Below are 24,933 nucleotides of genomic sequence, written 5' to 3' on the forward strand. Positions count from 1 at the left end.
CATCATGATTTAAATTATACCCAGTCATAATTATTTCAGTTGATTTTCAGTGAAACTTTGCTTGTTTAAAGTTAGTTTGGGTCTTTTTTTTTTTTTTTGTTAAGGAGAAAACTTGGAATTTTTTCACTCCTAGTTTTAGATGTTTGTATTCCATTTTAGACCCCCTCACACCCTTTCCTCCGATACAAACACATGAATGCTCTCAAAGGGGTTACTAAGGAAACCAGAAACTATGGTAACCTAGACTAGAAGCACTCTTATTTGTCCAAGGAGAGGGAAAATTCAGGCGATGCACACTGCAGTTGCACTGAAGGTCCTGATCTCTTCTTTCCCTTCAGCTGCAGCAGAACTCCCTGTCTCATATTCCCCTTCCTGCAAAGCTATCAAACCAGAAATCTGACTTAGGTAAAAGGAGAGAAACATCACTACAGTAATCTAGGTGAACATAAATGAGGTTAATTGGATTTGGGCAGTATTACTACACCAAACTGGTACATGTATTTAATTTTTCCTTTAACCATTAGGTCAAACCCCCCTCTAACTTCAATTATTCTTCTAGCATTAACACAGCAGCTTGGTCAGCACCACATTGCCTGCACTCACTCTCAGGAGTGTGTTGTGTTAGCAATACTCTTTGCAGAACCTCTTGTCAAAGCTGTCACTTTTAGTTCTACTGTCATAAATAGTCTTACTGAATAAAAGCTATTGAAAGCTAGGAAATGCTCTATCATTGCTAAGTAATGGCACTTCATCAGAAGTGAAGGGAGCTGAGAAGCTCATCGAACTGGTCAGGAGATATTTCAGTTGTGCATTGTAGAAACATTCCTTTTACCATTGAACTTGGCAACAAAACATTCTCTGATTGCTGGGCACCTAACAAAATAATGGATGTCATAATAAAGGAAGAGTTTAGTCTTGACCATGTTCAGTTCTTTAAAGCTTTATGGAAAATAGGAGTTGTTTATGCTGCAGGATAAACTCATTAGTTTAGAAACAGGGAAATACAAGCTGCCTATGGCTGAATACATATGTCTATTTTTACTAATGGTCCAATTCAGCAAGATGGAGTAGAGTATTGAACAGCACCAATGCAAACAGATTTACTGAAATCAGAGAGATTATTCCCATGAGGTCATTTGAATCAGGGTTAGGGGACTGGACCCGGGTTAAGTTGTGTCAGAAAACATTGTCTGCACTGTTCAACATAATGATTAAAGTTTTGGTGCAAGAAATTGCTAATGTCAAGTATTTTTCTGAAGACAAGCATCCAGAGAAGAATGTGTCGTTCTTATTTAAGCAAGAATAGCAAGTAGATTTATAAAAGTTTGTGCTCTTTGAGCGTGGCTTCTGGAAAATTAAAAAAAAAAAAAAAGAAAAAAGGGAAAAGAATGTCTGTACTTTATTTCCTACTGAATTAGGAAAGAACATGAAATAATTACTATTTTATATATATATCTATCTACTGAGAGGATGTGGTCATCAACAGTAAACTGATTAGCATCACACACAAAATAAGTGTTGCTGTAAAAATCATTTTGAGCAGAACTGTAGCATTTTGTGCATGTAAGCTAGAGAGACAAGAGTTGATGTGAAATCCCTCCCATTTAGCTTATCCACTTCAGAGGTAGCCAGGATTTTGTTGCTATGAGAGAGGGAGGAAGCTGACCTGTTCTGAATTGTACACAAAGCTTTTTTAGTCACACAAGCAAAAACACAAGAGCTGGGGAAAAAATATGTCTGATACTAATAGATTAAAAGAGTTAATTAAATGGGGAAGTCATGTTATAAAATTGCAAGAAGTCCTATTTGCTATCTGCATGAATTATGACCTGAAGCTAGCAGTACATATTTTGTTAGATTAGCAAATATTTACAAAGTAAACTACAGCTCAGAGGACATGAAATGTGTGAATTAGGTATTAAAAACATACCTGGAATTTTACTGCTATCATTTGCTAATTAATATTTTAATGGACTCTATCATATGGAGAACTACATTCCATAATCACAATTTAGATGAATGTTATTCTTGCTTTGACAAATACTTTGGATTGAGGAGAAAAAAAAAAAGGCTAATGCATATATTGGCTAGAACAAATGATTTTATGCTAGGTCCATTTGTACTACGTGATATGCTAATATGGACTATTGCAATCAACATTGTCACTCCCTGTTTGGATATGCAGGTTAAAACTTTTGTTCATGCAACTGTGGGGCACAGATTACAAAGGACATGTTGCTTCGTTTTTGTTCTTGGAAGCAGGGCTGAAATCCCACAACCTCCTCTTTCCTGGGAAGCTCATGAGCCTTGATAGGAGCAACATTAAAGACAGAGAGCATAAAGTGGATAAAGCACACTAAAATTTCTCTCCTCTGAAATCCAGATGCACCAAAGAAGGAGGAAAGTCTCACTTGAGAGCTCCAGAGAGGAAGGAAACTGGCTTTGCTACTCAGCAGATTTGTAGAGGGAGAGATGTGAGGAATGGAGGCATGAAGGAACATAGTTAAAGTGTTCCTTCCCTACCTGCTCCTTCCACACACCTGCAGACAGAGCTGTAGAAAAGTGTTAATAGTCTGCTTGATGACTTGTCAGGCTTGACTTATCTGTCCTCCTCCCTGTAAGTGGAAGGGAAGCAGCAAGGTAACAGGCACAGAGAAGAATTTGTTTCCTTGTATCTTCCTTCTTATCAAACCCCTCTACTATTACCCTGTATGTCTCCTCCAGCAGCATGATAGGACCTGCAAGTCTGGCTTAAGCTTTGTTACCTATTATGATCAATGTTAACTATACCTTCTGGAACTGTCTTACTCAGTGTTTATGGTATTGTGCTTTTGCTCTGTCATACGTGGTAGCTGCATTTTCTCAAGACAAGTTGTTAGAGTAGCTAATCTGAAAAAAAGAAGGAGCATAACTTACTGCTGGAGCTTGCTTTTGTTGCCTTATGACTCAGCCAGTAGGTTAAACTTTCAGGAGTAGTGAAGAATGGTTGGCTGTAGGGATATATATTATTGAAGAGAAAGGCGATGCTATCTTTCGCTTTAATCCAGCCTATTAGTATGGTATCAGCATATTTCCATTACAAATTTGGCTCTAAAAGTAGATAAGAACCCACACCAAAATATAAAATCGTGGCTAGATTTCTTGTTTTGGCAAAACCAAGAAATCAGTCCACTCTAATTGCATTCCCTTTAATGGCTGACTGATTCATCTCAGTATTTTAAACCAGGCCTGTTCCCTAACTCCTTGCCAGAATTTGTCCATTGCAGTTTTTCAATACAAAGATTTAATATTCTAAACTTAGCTGGTTGATTTTCAATATGAAAGTTTGAACAAAACAGTGGGAAGGGAGGAGGGAAATGTCTCATATATGTACAGCTTTTTCTTTTCTAGCATACAAAAAATTCAGTCTCTTTCCTGAAGAATAGTAGAAAGATTTCAGATTCCAAACAATTTATGAATGTTAAATGGTCTTATGATACCTATTGGTATTCATGTGCCCATATTTTTCACTTTAAATTCCTTATTGCTTCTGGCTACAACTATGGAAGGTAGTTAAATGCAGATAACTCCAGTTTCTGGAGCATCTAAAATTTTCACCTCTGTTTAGGCAGCTGATTCCTTCTCAATCTGCCTACCATAGAGAATAAAGCTTATCTGTTGTATTAGTTTTCTATTGAATAGCTGTTGTTAGTGATGCAGTAGTCCATGAAATTCATGCTATGGAGCACTCATTCTGCCTCTGAGCCCATGACTCCATCACAGCTGGGTCTGTGTTTCTATGTTATTTCTTTTTTTTCTGTGTTTAAGTTCTTGGCTGTTTCTTTAAGCAGGGAATATGCAAGTCAGATTTTTAAGCAGATCTGCTTGCCAAAGAATAGCATTTAATCACCTAGTGTGACTTTCTGTATGTCAAAGGCTGTTACATTACATACTGATCTCCACCTATAATCTGAAGATTTCTGTAGGGAAAGTTATTCCAAATGTCAGGATACTAAATAGTGGCATATTCATTGTCCGGGGTGATCTGTTGCAAGCAGCAGCAGAAGTTCACGCTTTCCAAATCTGATGATGGAGATGTGCTCATGTGAGATGAATACCTCAGTCAGAGGTGCTAACAAAGTGGACTGCAGCAAAGAAAGCAGAGAAAGCTGAATGCCCTTCTCTGTTGTTGACCAATATCATGTCTTGAAAAAAAGCTTTTGCTCCCTCTAAATCTTTCTATCAATCAGCTGTGTGTTGCAGAGGAAAATAAAGGAAATCTTCCTCATGTAATTAAGGGACTGATTGAATCCCTGAAGCATGAGTTTTGATAAATAAAATACTACATGAATGCCAAGCCCAGCATTACTGTTCTCCAGTTCTTTTAAAAACTGGCAAGTGAGTATTTACCATGAGAATATAGGTTGGGGATGGACCTGTTGGAGACCAGCATAGGGTAAAGGGACCTGGTGGTCCTGGTGGACGGCAAGATGACCATGAGCCAGAAATATGCCTGTGTGGCCAAAAAGGCCAATGGCACCCTAGGATGTATTAGAAGGGGTGTGTCTAGTAGGTGCAGAGAGGATTTCCTCACCCTGTACTCTGCCCTGGTGAGACTGCATCTGGAATATTGTGTCCAGTTCTCCGCTCCTTAGTTCCAAGAGGACAGGAAACTACTTGGAAGAGTCTAGCACAGGGCCACTGAAATTATTAAGGGAGTGGAACACCTTCCTTATGAGGAAAGGCTGAGGGAGCTGGATCTCTTCAGCCTGGAGGGGAGGAAACTGAGGGGTGACCTCATAAATGTCTATAAATATGTAAGGTGTGAGTGTCAGGAGGATGCAGCCAGGCTCTTCTCAGTGATGTCCAATGATAGGACGAGGGGCAACGGGTGCAAGCTGGAGCACAGGAGATTCCATTTGAACACGAGAGAAAACTTTTTGACTCTGAGGGTGACAGAGCACTGGGACAGGCTGCCCAGAGAGGTTGTGGAGTCTCCTTCTCTGAAGACATTCAATACCCACTTGTATACATTCCTGTGTGACTAAATCAAGGTGATCCTGCTCTGGCAGGGGGTTGGACTAGATTTTTCAAGGTCCCTTCTAACCCCTAACATACTGTGATTCTGTGATCCCAGGCCCTCATTCAGATCACTGCCCCTCCCAGGTGATGCAATGGATACAATGCATGCTGCTTTGACTTTTTTACATCTCCTGGAACACCAACATTCTGGAGGAATGTGCCTGCTGCTCTTCCCTTTCTGATGAGAGCTCCTGAAGTGTGGAGAGAAACAGAGACATCTGTACCACTCCCAGGGGCAGTCCATACCCACGGACTGCTGGGCATGGGAGACTTTCTGTGCTGCAGGGTGTGATTGCTGGCCTGGACTTGAGTTTGTCCATGTCTGACACTGAAACTACACCAAGAGTCTCCCAGTCCTTCAAAATAGCCCTAGACTGTTCCAGTGAACTCCCCAGCTAGTTACTCAGCTTTAACTGAAATAATTAATTTTAGCAAATGCTCCTTCACATCTTTCTTTGTCAACAGATGGTAAATTTTTATTGCATCCTTAACATCATATGGGATATAAAATTTCCTTCTGCTTCATTACAAATACAGAATGGAAATAAATAGTGCATAGTTCTGTCAAATACACATTGCTACGTGTGACTTTAATATCTGCATCTATCAACAAACATAATGGACTTAGCTTTATTTTGGGGTTTTGGGCATAGTCAACTCTGTATTATGCTGGAGAAAGGTGACTAGTAAGCTCTAGGCTAGTGGAAAAATCTGGATGTTATGAATATTATGAATCTGGCTAAATTATGAATGTATCTGGTTTTATACTCATTTGGAACATTGGGCTCAATAAAGCTTATTTAGCTTCAAAGCTCAGCATTGTCTTTTCCAGATACTCACTGGCTTTGTGCATTGGATATAGTTTGATTGTATCCTTGGGTAACTTGGGTGCTGGGTTTGAGCCTGCTCCCATTCTGCTGTTCTCATGCTGCTGTGCCCATCTAAGAAGCTCTCCTGGAAACAGACTGCTGAGAAGTGCAGTTCCAAGGCACTGAGATAATATTCCAGGAGCAAATTCAGGGCTGCTGAGTTTACAACTTCAGGCTTTGTATCACATGAAAGAAGTTGAATTGTTTCTGGGCAAGAGTTGTCCTGGGATTAACATATCTCTTTTTTGTCATTTCTGAGGTTGAGCCAGCAAGCACTGGCAAACACAGCAAGTTCTGCATCCATAGCACGAATAATGTACAGTGTGTTTAAATAAATAGCTCAGTGATCAGTTGACTGTATGAATTCTGGTTTGCTGTGAGTTTGTATCTTGTAAACTGAATTTTTGAATAGATTTTACTAAACCACAGCATGATCCCACCCTTCTTTGACATCAAATAGCGTAAGTGGAGTTTGTAAAATCGTGTTTAAAATGTACAGAAGTTTTCTTTGGTCCCTTTAAATATGAAGCCAGCTTTTTTTCAATCAACTGCAACCTTTAATATGCTTATAATTATCCGTAATTAAAAGCTGATGAAATGTCCAGAAAATATGACAACAAACCAAATTTTTCTTACTGTCCAGGTTTTTATTACACCAGCATTTGGAATGGGAATGATTAAAAGCGTTTGCAGAGGGAGGAAAGCTCAGCATAATTAGCTTAGATTTTGTTTACCTGATTGCCTGGAGTGAGTCGAGAAGACATGCCATTTATTTATAAATCTAAATAACTAATTGAAATAAAATGTGAGTATGCAAGAGCAGAGAAACATTAGAACCAGATCATAGAGTTCAATTGTGTGTTGTATTTGCCAAAGACATGCTGTTTCATTGAGATCAAATTAATAGTTGAAATCAGGCAGGTGAAAACAAGTACATGTGAGGCTGCCATCATGCCTTTTATCAGGGCATCTAGTTTTTAATACACAACTAGGAAGAAAACTGTGCACAATATAGACTCAATTAAAAAAAAGTTGACTTTCTTGTCTTCCATGAGATCGTAATTTTTGAAGAGGCCAAAAGGTGAAGAAAGAATAAAACCTCTGTACTCTCCTTCCTGCAAGTGGTGGACAAACTCTTACCTCAGTGTGAGCTCTGAGATTTCTCAGAAGTACAAGCCAGAAAGAAAAATGTAATGAACGTTGGAGTATTATCTTTTTGGACAAGGTGTCTGATTTTCCTTATACCTGTTCTATATCAGTTTTACAGCCCGTAAGGTGACACCATTTTCTTGCTTTTCTCTGCCTGAGACAGAGCATAGTTCCTGTGAGTTGCTATTCTGTACAAGATTTGTAACTTGTTGTATTTACAGTTAATGACCAACAGCCATTGGATAGACACAAGCTAATATAAAGTCTCCTCAACTCTATGAAAGACATATTTAAAAACATGGAACCACTGCTTCCCTCCCCAGATGTAAGGAAGGGACATTGACCAATTAAAAACATATTTACCACTTTTCTCATTACAGGCATTTTCCCCTTTAAATTTCTTTTTGAGACTCCATAGAAGTAAGTTCTTCCTCCATTAAGAAACCAGAATAAGTAGAGATGAGGTCAAAACCTGACAAAAGCAATGCTTTTGAGGTGAATGTAGGGCAGCACATGTGATGATATGAGATTTGCAGTCCATCGACATTATAAGGAATTGGCTGAACGATTGCACTCAAAGAGTTCTAGTCAATAGCTCGATGTCCAGGTAGAGATCAGTGGCAGTGTTCTTCTGAGGTTGGTACTGGGACCAGCACTGTTTAACATCTTTGCTGGTTACATGGACAGTTGGATCGAGTGCACCCTCATCAAGTTGGCAAATGACATCAACCTGTGTAGTGAGGTGAACACAGTGGAGGGAAAGGATGCTATCCAGAGGGACCTTGACAGGCTGGAGACATGGGCCCATGCAAACTGCATGAGGTAAAAGCAAGGCCAAGTGCAAGGTCCTGCACATGGGTCAGCGTAATCTCAAGCACAACTATAGGCTGGGTGGAGAATGGATAAAGAGCAGCTGTGAGAAGGATTTTGAGGTGTTGACTGAGGAAAAGCTCAACATGAGATGGCAATGCCCACTTGCAGCCCAGAAAGCCAACTGTGTCCGGGGCTGAATCAAAAGAATTGTGACCAGCAGGTGAGGGAGGTGATTCTGTCCCCCTACTCTGCTCTCATGAGACCCTACCTGGAGTACTGTATTCAACTCTGGGATCCCCAGTAGGAGAAAGGCATGGACCTGTTGGACTCCAGAGGAGGGCCACAAAAATGATCAGAGGCTGAGACAGTTGGGTTAGTACAGCCTGGAGAAGAGAAGGCTCCAGCAAGACGTTATTGCAGCCTTCCAGTACCTGAAGGGGCCTACAGGAAAGCTGGAGAGGGACTCTTTATCAGGGAGTGTAGTGATAGGACATGAGTTAATGGTTTAAACTAAAAGAGGGTAGATTTAGGTTAGATACAGGGAATAAAGTCTTCACTGTGAGGGTAGCGAGGCCGTGGAACAGATTACCTGAGAAATGATGGATGGGTCCCTCCCTGGCAGTGTTCAAGGCCAGGTAGGATGGGGCTTTGGGTAACTTGGTCTAGTGGAGGGTGCCCGTGCCCATGGCAGCAGGGCTGGAAGTAGTTGATCTCTAAGGTTCTTTCCAACCCAAACCATTCTGTGATTCTCTAAGAACCTTTAATTTCTGTTAAGAGGTTTTAAAATCAAATGCTGTATTATTATAATACATGAATTCACCATGAAGCAACAATATTTCTGGTCTCATTATAATGGATAAATTTGACTCAACTGGAAGTCTAATAATGCTGCGTCCTTTAGGAAGAAATATTAGAAAATAGGTGTTCTGATTAAATCTAGAGAATCATCAGAAAATCTTCAGTCATGATTCCTTATCAGGAAAGGGACTAATTTGCTTAAAAGCTCATTCTAAATCAGTGACACAATAAAGATAACAGAATCAGAAAAATAATCTTTGAAACTGAAGAAATGCAAAATAGAGAAATGAGCTTCAACCTGGAGCATAGAAATTGGTAATAAAATAGAAAAGGAAAAAAAAAAGTCATGGGTGCCAGTAAAAAAGGATAATAGGTTTTTTTTTTCAATTACATTGTGAACAAAAGAGATTCTACTAATGAGATGGACCATTATAAAATTGGACATGGCTAAAGTGAAGATTATTACTCAGGAAATGCTGAACAATTACTCCTATTCCCTATTTGGAAAAGTTGTTTTACAGGAGTTACATAAGCACAAGGAAGAACTTTCTAGCCCGCTTGCAGAAGTAGAGCTGATACCAGTGCTGACGTCAGTAACTGGAGCCTAGAGCCTGAAAAGAGCTGGCTAAGATATTTAGTCTGCTAGTGTTCATTTTAATAAACATTTGAATACCGGGGAAGTTCCATACAGTTGAAAACCAACCCCATTTGTACCAGTGATTCAAAAGGGCAAAAGAGATAGCTATGTAAATACATTCTGGTTATCCTGAAATCAAAACCAAGTGAAATAATGTAAAAAATGTTATCTGATAAAAACACTGAAGAATAGGAATACAATTTATCGTTGCTAATGTGGCTGTAAGGAAATAGATCATTTCAAACAGGCCTGATTTTTTTTTTTTACTGCATTGAATGTGAAGTTTGGTGCATGAAGTTTCCTGTAGATATAGAGAATATAAAGTTTTTTGTAATAAGTACAGTGAATAATATTCCTTTGAAAAATTAGATTTGTAACACAGCAAAAAAACACTTGATAAATGGACTAAGGAGTAGATACATGACAGATTTCAAGTGCTTGCCAACAGTGAATCATCATCAAATGGTGGATTTCCCAGTAAGGTACTACTCAGATTGGTATTAGACTCAATGTTTTTTCAACATTTCAGCAATGATACGAGGAAGCAAATATGAAATCAGTGATAATAAAATGTGTGAATGGAGATGTAAATAATGTTGAAGATTTGGCAGTCATTTAGAGAAATCTGGATTCCTTCATTAGCTGGACCTATTTTAGGAATACTCTGTTCTGGAGTAGTGTAAGTAAAAGTGTTCATCTGTGAACTGAGACTTTAGGCAAGACTTTAGGAGACTACAGCCTGGAAAATGCTGCATATAGGGCATAGTTTCAGTATTACCTGTGTCTTTTGCTGTGTGTCTATACATTTAGCCCAGTAATTCCAGTCCTGTTTATAAATGTTCAGATCTTTTGTCTATGCTTTTCTTCCACTTTTCATGCATGAAAATATTTTCTTGTGAGGATCTTTGTATCATCCATATAATAACATGTACACACACACACACGTGTGTGTGTCTCTTGCACATTCAGCATGTTGGCTATGGAATGTAATGGGAATAATAGTGCAAGAGTCACCTAAAAATTACATTGAACACACAAGTGTATGCAGTATTTCTGAAAGGGTGGCTACTAGCACATATGCAAAGTATTTTTTACATTAAAAAAAAAAAAAGAAAAAATTAGCCATAGACTTCTCTCAAAAAATCTCTTTGATGTACTGGAAAATATCCCTAATTCATGTATTTTATTATATAACCTAAACAAAGTACTGCCATGGGTTTTTTTTCCCCTTTTTCTCTAGCAGCGATCAGCACATACAACTAATCTATCAGTTCTTTTGTTAGCTCTTTGATTCCCAGGGCAATGAGTCTCTTCAGATATTCATCCATTCCCTTGGCACAGAGTAGAAGTTTGGGCTCCATTACCTCTACTCTGTACTCTGGTGAGAAAAAAATCAGCCTGGAAAGTCACCTAAAACTCTCCTTCAGTTGTTTTAGCCCCCTTTTCCTTCAGTAGACACACTAGTACATTTAAAAATACACTAATAGGTTCTTTCCCTGAGGTACTGCTGCAACTTAAATCTTTTCCAGTTTATCTGCTCTCAGATTAAGTTCACGTTGTTTGTGAACTTGGACAGTATTTTTTATAACCCTGAGTGCTATCAATCTAAGTTTTAAAACAGGAGGCTTTTTTGGAAGGTATGTAACTGCTTTTGGCACCATATCACCAAGGCACTAATTGAAAACTAACTCGTCTTTTGCATCAAGGCTCCTAATATTATCATCTGCTGCTCAAGTTCTGTGGCTCGTGCTTATGAAGCAATCTTTGAGCTAAGGGCCTTTTCTTTGCTCTTACTTCCTTCTATCTTCTTTCAGATATTGGAGCATTGCTTCATATTGTTTGACCAAGTGGCTTCAGTGCAGTCCTTGAAGACTCATTTGAAGTATGCCTACTTTCAGTTTCCTTTCTGGTAGTATTTTGTGTTCTCCATAACACAAGAATCTCATTTAACTTGTATAAACCTAGCTTTGATTTGGGTGACCTTCTTTGGCAAATTCTAATTCCTATTTTGGGATAAATGGCGCTCCACAGATTTTATATCCCAGATCCCAATTATGGTTTTTTACTTTAGCAGAAGCTCAACCTCCCACAATTGCAATATTAGATTTTCAGTTTTATATTGTTCAAAAAAACCAGTTGCCTCATTCTTTGAACTGTTATATAAAACATATAAATTGTGTTTTATTTTTAGTGTGACAATGCAGAACTTCTCACATTTCAAAATCACAGCTTCATAGCTATCCTCCTCTGCCTGAATTAACTGAAATCTGTTAAAAACAAGTACATTAGAATAATTGCTTTTCAAATTACAGCTGCTCCCGATTCTTCATTTTAGCTGGTGACTATCTAATATTATGAGAAGTTTTAGTAAAAACACAATGCTAGCTTCACATATCCTTAGGAAGTAATTGAAGTTAATGGCTTAGAATTCTGTAGAAGAAAATGTGAGCTATACCAACCTAACTGTGGCTTTTATATTTATAAGAATAATGTTTGTGCATTTGCTGGCAAATTAAAAAAAAAATAGAGGACCGTTAAAATGTTGAAATGTCAATGGTTCAATTTTTCAGAATGTTGAATGTTAGGAGCAAATTAATATGTTATCTATCCTCATAAAGACAAACTCTTTATCAGGTTACAGCAAACAATGTTTGCATGGATTTATAATAAACACAGAATCTCAATTTTAATTGAAAGGCAATCTGTATGCCTGAAAGCTGCTTGGGTTTTTCCAGCTATATCAGTAGATATAAGAGCAGATATATTCTTGCTTCATTTTAATTGACTGCATCCTCCACATTGGCTTTCTGTAACATTTCTGAGTTTGAAGTTACTTTGGCAGGGGCTGGCAGTGAGACATTGTGCAGGTCCTGAGAGACAGATGAACACTACAGGGTGGGGTAGCATTTGTCTCCTGATGGTTTCCCTTCTTGCTGCAAGGGGTGGATGCTCAACTGCAGGAGAGATGGTCAGTGAGAGTGTGGGGCTCTGAGGGAAACTCCACATGGACCTAAGGCTTTGATAATTTCCAGTGAGAGAGAGCAACCATGAAAATAAAGGAGACAAAGTAGTGTGGCTCTTAGTTTCTGTGATTTTTAAGAAGAATGGAAAATAAGACATTGCTCTAGTGCAGGTTATATAAAGAGGCTATTATTAACCAGTCAGAGTATCTGGAGGTTCAGTGCAGACAAACTTGCAGGTTCCACCTTGAAATACTGCCAGCTTTGGCTCCAAGTTCACAGTAATTCAGATATTGCTTAAGGCTCATATGGGAACACAAACTATATGTCAGCCTATTTAATTAGTGGCCTTATTGCTTCAGTGAGCCCTTATGTGGATGGTGTTCCACATACTATGAGGTAGACGTAAAGAAAGGGAAAGAATCCATGAATATCTGTAAAGAGACCTGACCTCCAGAACACTGATGCAGGTTCTGCAGCCCAGAGTAGAAGCTATGGAGAAAATTCAAAGTCTTTGTGTTGAGGACATTGATCAATAGATTTTAAAAAACAGTAACTGCAGAACTGTGTGAATGAAGATAAAAGATTACCTCATGTTTCTATATGATAATAGGATGGAAACGTTAGAAAGCATTCATTTACTCTATGGGATTTATGGAAGAACAGGTTTCAGACAATTTCAGATTTGTAAGAAGGAGATAAAGTTTTTCAGCTCCAAACACTAAGCCTGGGATTGTGATAGGACTGCAAGCAAGTGCCTGCAACCCCTCTACCAACATGGATCTCAGACAATGAGAAAAATCATTGCTAAAAGAACTATTCAGATCTGCTCCTCCTCCCTTGTATCCAAACTAATATGAATTAGTTGCCTAAGTGAGAGCAGGTGAAGCTGAACAATTTTTGATATATATCTGTGATAAGAGGTGTCTTAAATCTGCTAAACATAAGTTTACTTATTGAGTTTATGAATCCAGTGGAAAAATCTAAAAGGAGTCAGCTGAAAGGGGATATAACTACCAAAGAGCAGTGCATAACTGGCTCTTGGTGAATGGTAAAGTTGATTGCTTTTTTAGGTCTGTAATATAATGGTTAATGACTAATTTTATTAAAAAGTCTGTTGTAAAAAATGAGTAGGCAAAGGTGTGAAGAGATATGTCATTTCTGTAAAAGACAAGGAGGAGGAGAATGAGAAAATTTTATATAAACCCTAACAGAGAAGCTAAGAGAATATAATTAAAAACAGTAGTGTTTTCTGAGGTTAATAAGTTTGTTCAAAGCTTTTATACCTGTTAAAAAACCCCCACCAGAAGCAATTTTCCACCTGACACAGGACAGTTGGCTGTTGTTTTTATTTATTATTATTATTAAAAATTGGCCTTGGTGTATACTTGGCTAAGAATGGGACTGTTTCAGGATTCTTCAGGAATTGGGTCCATAAACTTTTTAAGACTTTGTATGACGGAGTTTTAAGATACCAACTTCAGTAATATTGAAGGATTTGGCTTATGATTTAAAAAAGAAAGGAAGAAATGTATTACATTAGATATTTTTACAGTTGCATTTTATGGAACATTTAGTACCAAATTATTGAGTGAAATTATATTATGAAACATCTTTTCTTCTTCACCAAAAATCATTTAGATTTCAGAGCTATATGGTTATTACTGTCATTTCACTTAGAAAGGGTGAATTACTTTATTCTCAAAGGTTACTTAAATTTATGCAGAGGACTTTCCCTTTTTAAAGCATTTTAATTTTTATGACATAAGCTTACGTTTATTTTCCTTTAGATGTTTTATGTTATAATTGAGCTGAACATGAAACTTGCAGTTACAAATTCCACATATTTCTGTGAAAAAGAGTTCTCTTGAGGGTGGTGTGAATTATTTGCACAGATATTTCATAGATAACATGCAATTTCCATTTTTAAGGAAGCTAATAATACAGTTTAGACTAGAACCTTAATATGGTGAAACAAATCTTTGGGAACCTGCCAAAAAAAATATCCTGGGTGACATTGATAACATTTGCTCTAACTATGCATATGCATCTCTTACTAGTTTATGATCATCACTCTAACATGCCTCCTACACTTTCAAACAGACTGTGAAGCATGAAGTTCACACAAATTTGGGTTAAGGGGTCAAAATGATAAAGCCTGCCTGGCAGAGCTTTCTCTCTAGGATGCAGAGGAAGCTTTCTTTGTGTATAGCTAGCAGATATTTTTTACTCTGATGGATGGGAGAGATTATGTGTGCCCCGAGAGAAGTGCTACATCACCAAAGACTCCCCTAGAATGTCAGCATATTTTCCCTTATATATGCTATACAAAAGCCTCGCCAAGTTATACTGTACTGGACAGCATACTATTAATTCCCATCTGTAGTTAGGGAAAACATGTTACAAAATAAAATGCTTCTCAGGCTAAAATTAATAAATAAATTTTTAAAAAATATTTTGACCAGTAGTTTTCAATTAGGTGGAACAGCCACAGATGTAGCAGGTAAATATGGCTTACACATTGACATGTTGCTTTTATTTAATATACATGCTATTTTAAATTGATTTTTCTTTCATTTCCAGAAGGCAGAATAATCTAAATAGTATAGAGTACATAATTTAATAGAGTTTAGGATATAGGAAACCCATTAGGGCTTGAACTCCAAGGCTGAGATCCACTGGTTTAAGTGATTTTTTTTTTCTTTTTCCATTAAACCACCAGATTAGTGATTGCCTTGGCATGATCACCAGAAGATTTATAGATCCCTACTTAAAGGAGTGCAGGCTTTTATCATGCTACAAGAGCACTCTTACTAGACTATGCAGCTCTTACTAAAGTAAATTAAAGCCGTATTCATATTCATATGTAAAGTAAAGCTTTCTTGGATAAGGTCTAGTCTGTTCAGCATTTTGGAGAATCAAATTCAGAAGTCCTGAATCAGCTGCTGCTGATTTAATTTCCATGGCTGTGAGATCTGTCCCTGTGTACTCTGGAGGAAAAAAACATGTGCCATAGATATGGCAGTTGTAACAAAGACCTTCTTCATTGATGAGTCCTTTATCCTTAAAATTGAGCAAAGGGCATGGAGCTAGAAATGGGCACCTGAACCATCAGATCTAATTCTCTGTAATCCTCAACAACCATACCAAGTTTGTAGGGTCCACAGTTATAATCTGTGCTACACACTGCCTATTGAGCTCATGGGCCATAAAACACTTCTACTTCCCATTAAAAAAGCAAGGTCTGTATTAAAATATGAAAGTCTTGGTTAAAATGTGCTGCAGGAGGAGATCAGAGAGACTGGGATCATTGTCAGTGCACTACCAGGATGTAACCTTTCCGGATGATCCCTGAAAAAAATACTCCATATGAACACAAATCCAGCTGGCTCTCTGATAGAAGAAAATTTCTCAGTCCCAGTTCTAGTGGTCTTTTTAAGAGTAATAATTACTATAAATGGTGTATTTAGTATTTTGGATTTACTTCACAGAGTGAATCCGAGACAACTCCCAGTTTTACATGTGATCTCTATATGAATCAGTGAAAATCAAATTAAATAGAGATGTTACACTATCTGTGCAGTAAAGCTGTGCTGTCTTACACTAAATGCAGCAAGCACTGTAGGTGTACACTGTAGGTGTATCATCCAAGCCTTAACGTCAATTTAGTCTGACCTGTTGCAACTGCTGTCCTGGCCTGTAACTCTTGTTCCTGCTTTTATACAGAGCAGCCAGGCAATCACATACCAAATTCAGTGATATTCTAGGACCATGTTGTTCTTGTGAACCTTTTTTAATAATTTAGCTTAACCCAACGTGCCACAGAGCTCTCTGTTAGAAAGGAACTTGTAGGGGAATGAGCTGATGCTGGGAATCCCATGTGGAATCTGTGGGATCAAGGTAGCACTTGGGCACAGATCCTGGGCAAATTCCATAAACCTGTTTTAGTTTCTATTGAAAACTTGCAGCTTAGCATGGTCTACATGGTCTTTAATTCTCTTTGAAAGAGGAGTGAGCTAGCTATTTAAATAATAATTAAACTTTTATGGATCTAGCTGCTAAAATAAAATGAACGTTAGGCACCTAATTCCCTTTGAAATTAGGAACCTCCACTTCCTAGAGGCTTTCTGAAATGTCCACCTGCATTTTTATCTCTGTCAGTCTGTTGTTTAGCATCTTTAATTCTCTTCCTTACCCTTACTTATCCCTCTTTGTTAGCACGTTCACAAGATAAATACATTGAGCATGACGAGGCCGAGGACCACAGAAGTACTCAAACAGATAGTGTATGTACTGGTCGATTGTACTGCTAAGCCACGTGACACAGCATTCTCTTCAGCTAGCTTCATCCTTTCAAAAAGAACTAGCAGATCAATTGTTTCCAGAGCTGTGAAGCAGCAAGGTTAGGCCTTTTGCTCAGCATCCGTGTTAGAAAGAAAATGTTATTGTAACCTTCATTGACTGAAGGATACTCGAAGCACAAAAACAGTATTCTTTATAATTGCTTTTGTAAAGCAGTCTTAAACAAAGAATGTGGAGAGCTTTCTGCTGTGAAGGCAGAACAATGAGTGTCAGGGAAAGCTGGACTGTTCTGAACACTACAGTACAACAGACCTTCACAGACCATTTTGGTAGTTCTTCACCAGGCCAAGGAGACACAGCTATAAGATTTTGGGTTACAGAATACATTTTTATGTAGGATAAGAAGAGTCTTTTGTTTCTTTGCTTGTTTGCTGGGGAGTTTTTGGAGCCTAAAATCTGTCCTATTCAAGAAAGAAATGCAATATCAAAATCTCAAAAAGTCTTCACAACCAAAATAAAGGAAACTAGTCAGCTCAAGTCAATTGAAATGTTTTATTTAATACCTTCAAATATTTTTTTTCTATTTGATAGTGGTCATTTGGAACCTATATAATGGAAAGATTCTTATTGCAGTTTTTAAAGACATACAAGAAAGCTATTACTATCTGATACCTATATTATATGTATTCTAATTAGTGTTGAATGTTTCTGTTATCGGGTGAATTTTGGGACCTCCTAGTGAGTATCTTTTGTTTCTCAGAAAACTGAATTTGGTTATGTTTCCAGTCAGATTTAGTCTAGAATGTCACTGTCCTCTGCAGACCACTAAGGCAACCACTGGTCATGGCAGCCTTACTGTCTATAGTGTTTCCAGTACAGGATATGACAAAGGTACATGAAAGTCCTTAAAAATGTTTAGGCATCATGTTCTGTTACTAAAGTGTTTGGGAGCCACTGCCCCAGATACTTGCTGGTTTCTTCTATGTTAGGGAGACACCAAAGCCTAGTTTCAGAAAGACCAAGGGTGAATTATTCAGTTGTTTTAAGTGTTTTAGGCATTAAAGCAGCTAAACAGCCACTGCTGTTCTGGTATCCTGAAGCAGTTCTGCTGTGACTCACTGAGGTGCTAATGAAGTTATCTGGGTGCATTGCTGATGAGCAACTGTCCCTGCAAGTCATTGCCAGCTCCTGCCCCACAGGCCCCCAACCCCTGTCTGGTTCAGGGTGGTGCCCAGCTGGGGACAAGATGACTGTGACACACAGCATGGTGGCTTCAGGTTTATCCTCCTGTCTCTAAGAACGGATTTTGGCTCATACTCCCCAGGATGATATACTAGGGCAACGGATGAAGACAGATCAAATGCTAAAGGCCATGAAAATTTGTAAAGCACCAAGCTGTAGACCCAGGAGCCTCACTGCACATTCAGCTGCATCAGTGCTAATATGTGATCAGGGGAGTGGGAAGTGCTGGTAATGAAATACAACAGGAACAGTGGGGTAGCTGTATTTTTTTGACTCTTAATTAATACAGAGAATTAATGTACCAAAGTGAAAGAATTTTAAATGATGCTAACATAAGTTCACAACTCACAGAGCTGTGATGGCATCTTACTGTACCTGAAACTTCTTCATAAAAGATGAGAAAATGCTTGATTTTTGAAACCCAGTGAGTCATCCTTATGGAGGTAGTTGTGTTTGAGTACAGGAAATGTAGCTTGAGAGAGTGCAAGTATTATCCTCAAATGTAAATTTTAATACATTAGCTGACAGTGCTTGGTGTGATTTTGCAGATGGCATAGAAAAGAACAAGTTCTGGTAGTAACCATATCACACATTCAAACTGAAGCTGCATCCTCAGTGAGTTAAGTACAGCTAGCTGACATGATGCTGAACATAACTTGTCCTTTGCTATATCAGCTGCAAAATCAGCATTATGTTTGCAACTGTTAAAAATGGAATAGGATAAAAATGTTCTGTGTAAGCAGGATTGCTGAACTACTGTGTAAATAAAGAGGTTTTATTACTATTTTATTATGTTCTCACACATAATAGAAAAAAACTGTTACAACATCCAACATTGAGCTCATATTTCTAAAGTAATTTTGAAAAATGATGTGATACATGCTAACAAATTTGCTTTTGGCTTTGCTGCTGTATGAAGAAATATAAAATGACCAAAAGACAGAATGCCTTGGTCTGTTTCCTTTTAAGCAATATTCTGTCAGTGGGTTTTCCTGTCCCTCCCATAAAGACTTACACAACAAACATATTCATACAGCTGAGTCTTTCATATTCACACTTTACCAACCTCTACATGAAAAAAGTAGCTTTCCCCTTCTTTGTGAATATTTAATAACAAACACTATGCTGTTGTCAAATCTTATTTGGTGAAAAATTAATTATAGACAGAAAATATTTTCGAGGACACTTACTGAAAAGGTATTAAGAAACTACCCATGAAATTAAATTAATTGATGTTTATATATTGTGGGAAATTTTCTCTAAACTTTAATGAAATGGTTTGTGAAATATTTATGCAAATTTTGAGATATGAGAATGTTTTAATTTGGTTTCAGTACACTGAGAAACAGAATTTCATTAATAGCAGTCAGACCTCCTCCAAATCAAATTAAAAAAATCCCAATTTTAACTTTCATCTACAAGAAGATGCCATAAAATTCACACAAATAAATGTGCAGTTTTGGGTTTTAAAACTACTTGGTAGATTTTGGTGATTCAATTTCTATTGACTTCAGAAAACCCCATCAGGAAGTTGCTGCTTTGAAAAATCAGTATCAACATTTTTGGCCACTAAACTCTGTTCAAGACTGTAGGAAACACAAAATGAACCACTAATCAGAAGACTACATCAGGAATCTTTCTCTCATTTTTATCATACTCTTAAAGCTCCATCTGTCTTTACTTTTCCTTCTCTTTTCTTCTCAAAGAGGAGAGCCCTATATGCTCGTAAGTGTGAAGGCCCTCAGACTGCTCTACCACATCTCTGCAGCCTTTTTGTCTTGTTTCTATTCCTAATCTCAAAACAGGAAGACTGATTTAACTCTTCTAGCACTGCTCTTAGTACTGAGAGTGCTCTACATGTTGCTCTTTTGCCTAGTAGCCCAAGACATCCCCTCATTTTTTGGCCCCTGTTTGATCTTTCAGTTCTGTATTTGTGGTCCTTATTCCCCTTTGAATTAATGTAAATAGCTGGTAATGGTTCCTCATGCTTCAAAAGCAGAACAGCAGCAGATAAGCAGCAGCTTTGCCTGTATACTTCATAACTGAAACAGCTCTATTGGTCATGCTTAAGCTGTTCCACGGAGAAGTGGCATCTGAATGTATTTTATGACTTTCTTCTCTTCAAGCAGTTTTTCAGGCTTCCTCCATAAAGAGAATTTCTTTCTTTTAGGGAGCTATCAAGCTCCTTTACACGTGTGTTGAGGTTAGTTACACCTCTGTTGATATCCCAACCTGACAGGTGCTCTTCTGCAGTTCCCTAACAGTGGGGGAGAAACATCTATCAGAAGTTGTATATGCTGGGCTTCCTCCTCGGCAAGGGAGCAGAGGAGGAATTACCCCTGCAGAGCCTTCCAGACTGTAAAAACAAAGAAATGAGCTACTGTAGCACTCAGTCTTTTGATGTTAAAGCAATTGCTCCCTGCCAGGACTTCAGCGTCACATTCCTCTTCCTGGGGCCAACCTCCTGTGTAGTAGCCTGATCCCTCTCACTGCTTCCCTTGGCATTTGCTAAATAACCCACACTCCCTGTTCATACTGGGAGTCACTTTGAAGCCCTTAAGCACAGTTTGCTCTCCCCAAATGCTTTTCTCCATCTGCTGCTTGTTCAGCATAACTGTTCAATGTTTCCTCAGACTTAATCCCTGTGCTGCTGCTTCCTTTGTTGTCCCTTCCTCATCTTTCAAAAATCACCTTGAAGATGGTATGCAGGCAGAGAGATCTCCAAGTCAGAATAGCTGCTAACATACCTGAAGAGGAAAGAGCAGAAGAAGGAAGGCACCTGCAGCTTAGTTAGGCTGCCTGCCAATCTTAACACACAAAAACTAGTTTGCAATGTCCAATGTTTTTTACATTTCTAGCTCAAAGACGTTAACCTTGTTCAACACAAGTCATAAGAGAAGTGTCTAATCTGGATAACTCTAAATCCTCTGGAAAGCTCCTCTGCTCTTTAGGCTTTGTGGATGAACTCAAGGGAGTTTGTGTGTCTTTGTTCCTGTGTAACACACCAGGACCTTAGAGATTCTGTTCTTCCCTAAAGACTTCCCTGAAGTCTTTCCAACTTCAGCATGATAATTCACAAAGCTTTTAGAGTTTCTATTGCCTCCTTGGGATCATCTGCCAATAAGAGTCATTCTAATGAAACTCAGAAAAATAATAAGGTTGAGCTATGCCAAACTCAAGGGAGACAGTGGTGGCTTCTGCTGAAGACCATGATGCTTCTTAAACTACACCTAACTTGAACAGTGCCTCCAAGAGATACCTCCAAGAAAGGCAAGAGAGGAATTCAGAAGAGTTCCTGTAGCTCTAACTCTTGAAATTGATACAGTGATGTTTTTTGAGAGTTAATGGCCTGGGTTCATCTTGGATAGAGTTAATTTTCTTTCTAGTAGCTAATCTAGTGCTGTGTTTGGGATGTCGATGACACATTGATGTTTTTAGTTGTTTCCAGTTTAAGGTGTTGCCAGTTTAAGTATTCCAGGTTTAATTCTTAACCATATACCTTAATCATAAATGATGTCCTTTGTGAAGACTGCTCTAAAATTTCTGTTTCAAGCATCCATTTCACATACATTTTTTCAGAATTGTAAGATAGCAATAATTCTAAGTTTGTTTGAACAAATCAAATTGTGCATAGCTATTTTTTTAGAATAGACTACAGTAGAGTAGAATAGAACAGAACAGAACAGAATAGGACTATTTCAGTTGAAAGGTATCTCAAGTCATCTTATCCAACTGCCTGACCACTTCAGGGCTGACCAAGTTAATAATTTGATTTTGCCCCCCTTTTAAAATATTTGTCTTGAAAGAACATTGCTGCACTCTTTAGCTTTCTCCTTCCTTTCTTCTGTGCTGCTGATTGACGGATACTACATTAGAAGCAGCTCAGCAGTATTTTGGCCTGGAATCCCTGTCAGAGTAGGCTGCTATATTGAGCGTTTCAACTCAGCTAGAACATTAATAACTTGTGCTTTCAGGAATTAAACCTCATATTCACTGTTTCTTTGATTATTTTCTTACTGGTTTTCACTGAACAAAAAGAACTGTTGCAATGGTCCAAGTTCAGAGTGACAGAGACCAGGGGCCACTTTTTTACCCCTTTGGATTATTTTTTGACAGCCTTTCTATTTTTGTCAGATTGTTCAATATATCATTTTCCTCACATGAAAGAAAGCAGTTATTATGTTTTACTTGCCAGTGGTGCAGAAAATGACACAAATATTTTGCTTACTGAGCATTCTTAAAGTTCTTCCTGAGCATTAGGTGTCTATGAAAAAAAGGTATTACTTTTGATTAACACCAAGAGATTGTGTTTTTCCCTTTGAGGTGCATCTATTTTGGGTGCAGATAATTTAGAACAGTGTCATTAGTAAAATAGATGAGAGATACTATTGATCAGATAGACGTGTGCATTAAGTATTCTGGTGTCAATATGAACATAAGCTTGTTACAGAGACCCCTTGTTGGCAAGCTCATTTTTAAAAAGTCATTATTATAAATTGCTTCAACTAGTCAGATCATATAAAATCTACTTGTACTGTAATATTCCAGATGCTTGATTACTGTTCTTCAGTGTAGGGAGATGCCAATTTCTCCCTCCTGAGAATGTGTGACAGATTGTAATACAATCTGTTGATGTTCTCGATTGTAACTAAAGTACATCATTGTCACCCATGCTAAAGAGCTGGGACATATACTGTAAATGTAGAATGTTGTGAAATGTATGCAAGTGTTTTGTGTTCCAGCAATTTCAAATGGTACATGACAAGGTACTTGATCTGGTGAGGAGGAGAATCAGAGGCAGAGGGCAGTAAAGCAGATAATTAAAGCAGCAAAAGGTAATGGATATACTAACTCTACAAATAATACAGGTTCAGTTGTCTTTGATGTGCATGATGGTGTTTGGGGAAAGGGAGAGGAAAAAAAATAGAGGAAGCCATACTTGTCTTGGTCCCTACCCTCCATTTTCTGCTCCAGAAGGTCCAGGCACAACAGTCATCCAAGCACAAAGTTGCAAATGGTTTGAAAATGAGTGGTAGAAAGGCAAGAAGGTCACATGCTGTGCTACACCACCTCACTGAGCTTTCCTAGAGGGGCAGAGGCAGGGCATGGTGTTCACTGTCCCTTTGTGTGCTCTAGTCCCTGAAGGGAGGAAGAAGAGACTTTTTCCAGCTCATGATATACTTGTGCTGTGGGGTCAAAAAGAGATTTTGTGGCAGATTAAAAGAGCAATAAACATTACAGCCAAGTCAATGACTGGCAATAAATAGGGCAATGTGGACTGTTTATTCCCTCCCTTCCCTTGTGCAGGAAGATCAGAAATAGAAAGGGTTCTTTTCCTTCTCCCAACATCATTACTTCTTGCTGCATCTTCCTCCCACTCAACTTCCTTTCTCATCATAGCCTTTCTTCATTGAAGTTCATTACAGTTGCAGCTCAGGGAAGCTTTTAACATTAAGCACATTCCCACTCAGGAAATAACCAAGCTGTCTAAAGTATAGATGACTTGATCTTGTCCTCTCAATGCCTCACGACTATACTTGTAGTTTCCTATCCCAGCACTATGGTCATGAGGCTGGAGACATGAACCTGCACCAGCTTTGGGTACTGTCATTATGTCACACCCTGTTAGCTCTTACATCACAGTGTGGGTATCATGTGCTAGCTCTAACAGTGACTGCCTCTGAAAGTGGCAGTCCTTCTCCCGTGGCTGTCTTTGGCCCCTTCCCCTTCATTAGAAATTGCTGTTGTCCTGTTGCTGGCTTATACAGCAGAACAGCACCCTGCAAATTCATACCTGTTTTGTTGACTCCCATCACCTGTTACTGCACAGATTCAAGAGGATTTTCGGAACCTGCCCCTGCAGGTTGGGCCAGTGTTTTGGAAGTGAGGCTACCCACTCAGGGACTGCCAGTTCCACAGACCTGTAACACAAAATCTCACCTTCAGGTTTCCCAGTGGAGAAGGAAGTACTTCCTTCCTGCACATTCCTTCCTGTACTGTATGGAAATGCCTAGAAACAATATAGTTATCTTGGGCTATAAGTTGGTCTGAAGAGGAAAATAAAGATGTTGACTCACAGTGTTATTAATTACACTGAAAGTGTTATTTTTTAATCATGTCACTTTGAAAACAGCTTTTGTTTTTAATCGTAACTGACTCCAGTAGAGCATCTCTGTAGTTTCCATGGTGTATGAGGTAGCTGTGATATACACTGAGACAAAGAACTGCCTGACAAAAGGTGGATGTATCTGAAAGGAATTAGGCTCTGCCTGCATCTTTGAAAGGAGCAGATAGAGTCAAATAGGTAGTCCTGCTTTACTGGCAGCTTGTTCAGTGGGAACAAGATTAACTTTTAGGTAAGCATGTTGCTTAGGTCATGTTCTGCTATCTTTGCTGGTGCTGAATAATACTTGTCACTGGGAAGTCAAATCATTTCCACGTCATGAAAAGAGAAATTGTAAAGGTGGCAAAATTGGTAGGTTACTGTACAGGAAAATATTATTTACATAATATTTTTAGTCTTAGGAGGACTAGGAGTACTTTTAGTCTTAGGAGGATGCATGTAGTTTCCTGGATAGTATTTTAGAATACTATATATTTAAATTATTTATTTTAAATATTGCATAAATCTCAGTAAGTAGCTGTTTATTTACTACCAGCCAATGTTCATATACATAATATTAAATTCACCAGGCTATGGGTTTTCTCCTTTCTGAAGATGACCAGTCCTACCTGTGGGCTACATTAGTGTACCAAGGGAAAGTATTAACTGCATATGAAGATGTGAAAAAGTACACTTGTGTACTTGCTCTTTCTGGTAGCAGATGGTGCTGAAAGATGATCATCTCAAAGGGGTCATTACAGGATAATATGGAGATCAAGCAAACAAATCTATGTCTTAAGTAATATTCAGTAACATAGGCTCCCATATTAAGGTGAAGCCTTGCAGTCAGTTTAAATATTAACTGAAAATTTTCTGTGGTACTCAGTACTTATGCATGCAAGTAGGCCTGTTAAGGTCAAGTTTCCAAGTTAATGCCCTTTGTCTGCTTGTTATTTTTTGTAACATCTATTTCCTTAAAATTCCTCACAAGAGGAGCTA

The sequence above is a fragment of the Gallinula chloropus genome (assembly GCF_964237585.1).
Source record: "Gallinula chloropus genome assembly, chromosome: 7".
Classification (NCBI taxonomy): domain Eukaryota; kingdom Metazoa; phylum Chordata; class Aves; order Gruiformes; family Rallidae; genus Gallinula; species Gallinula chloropus.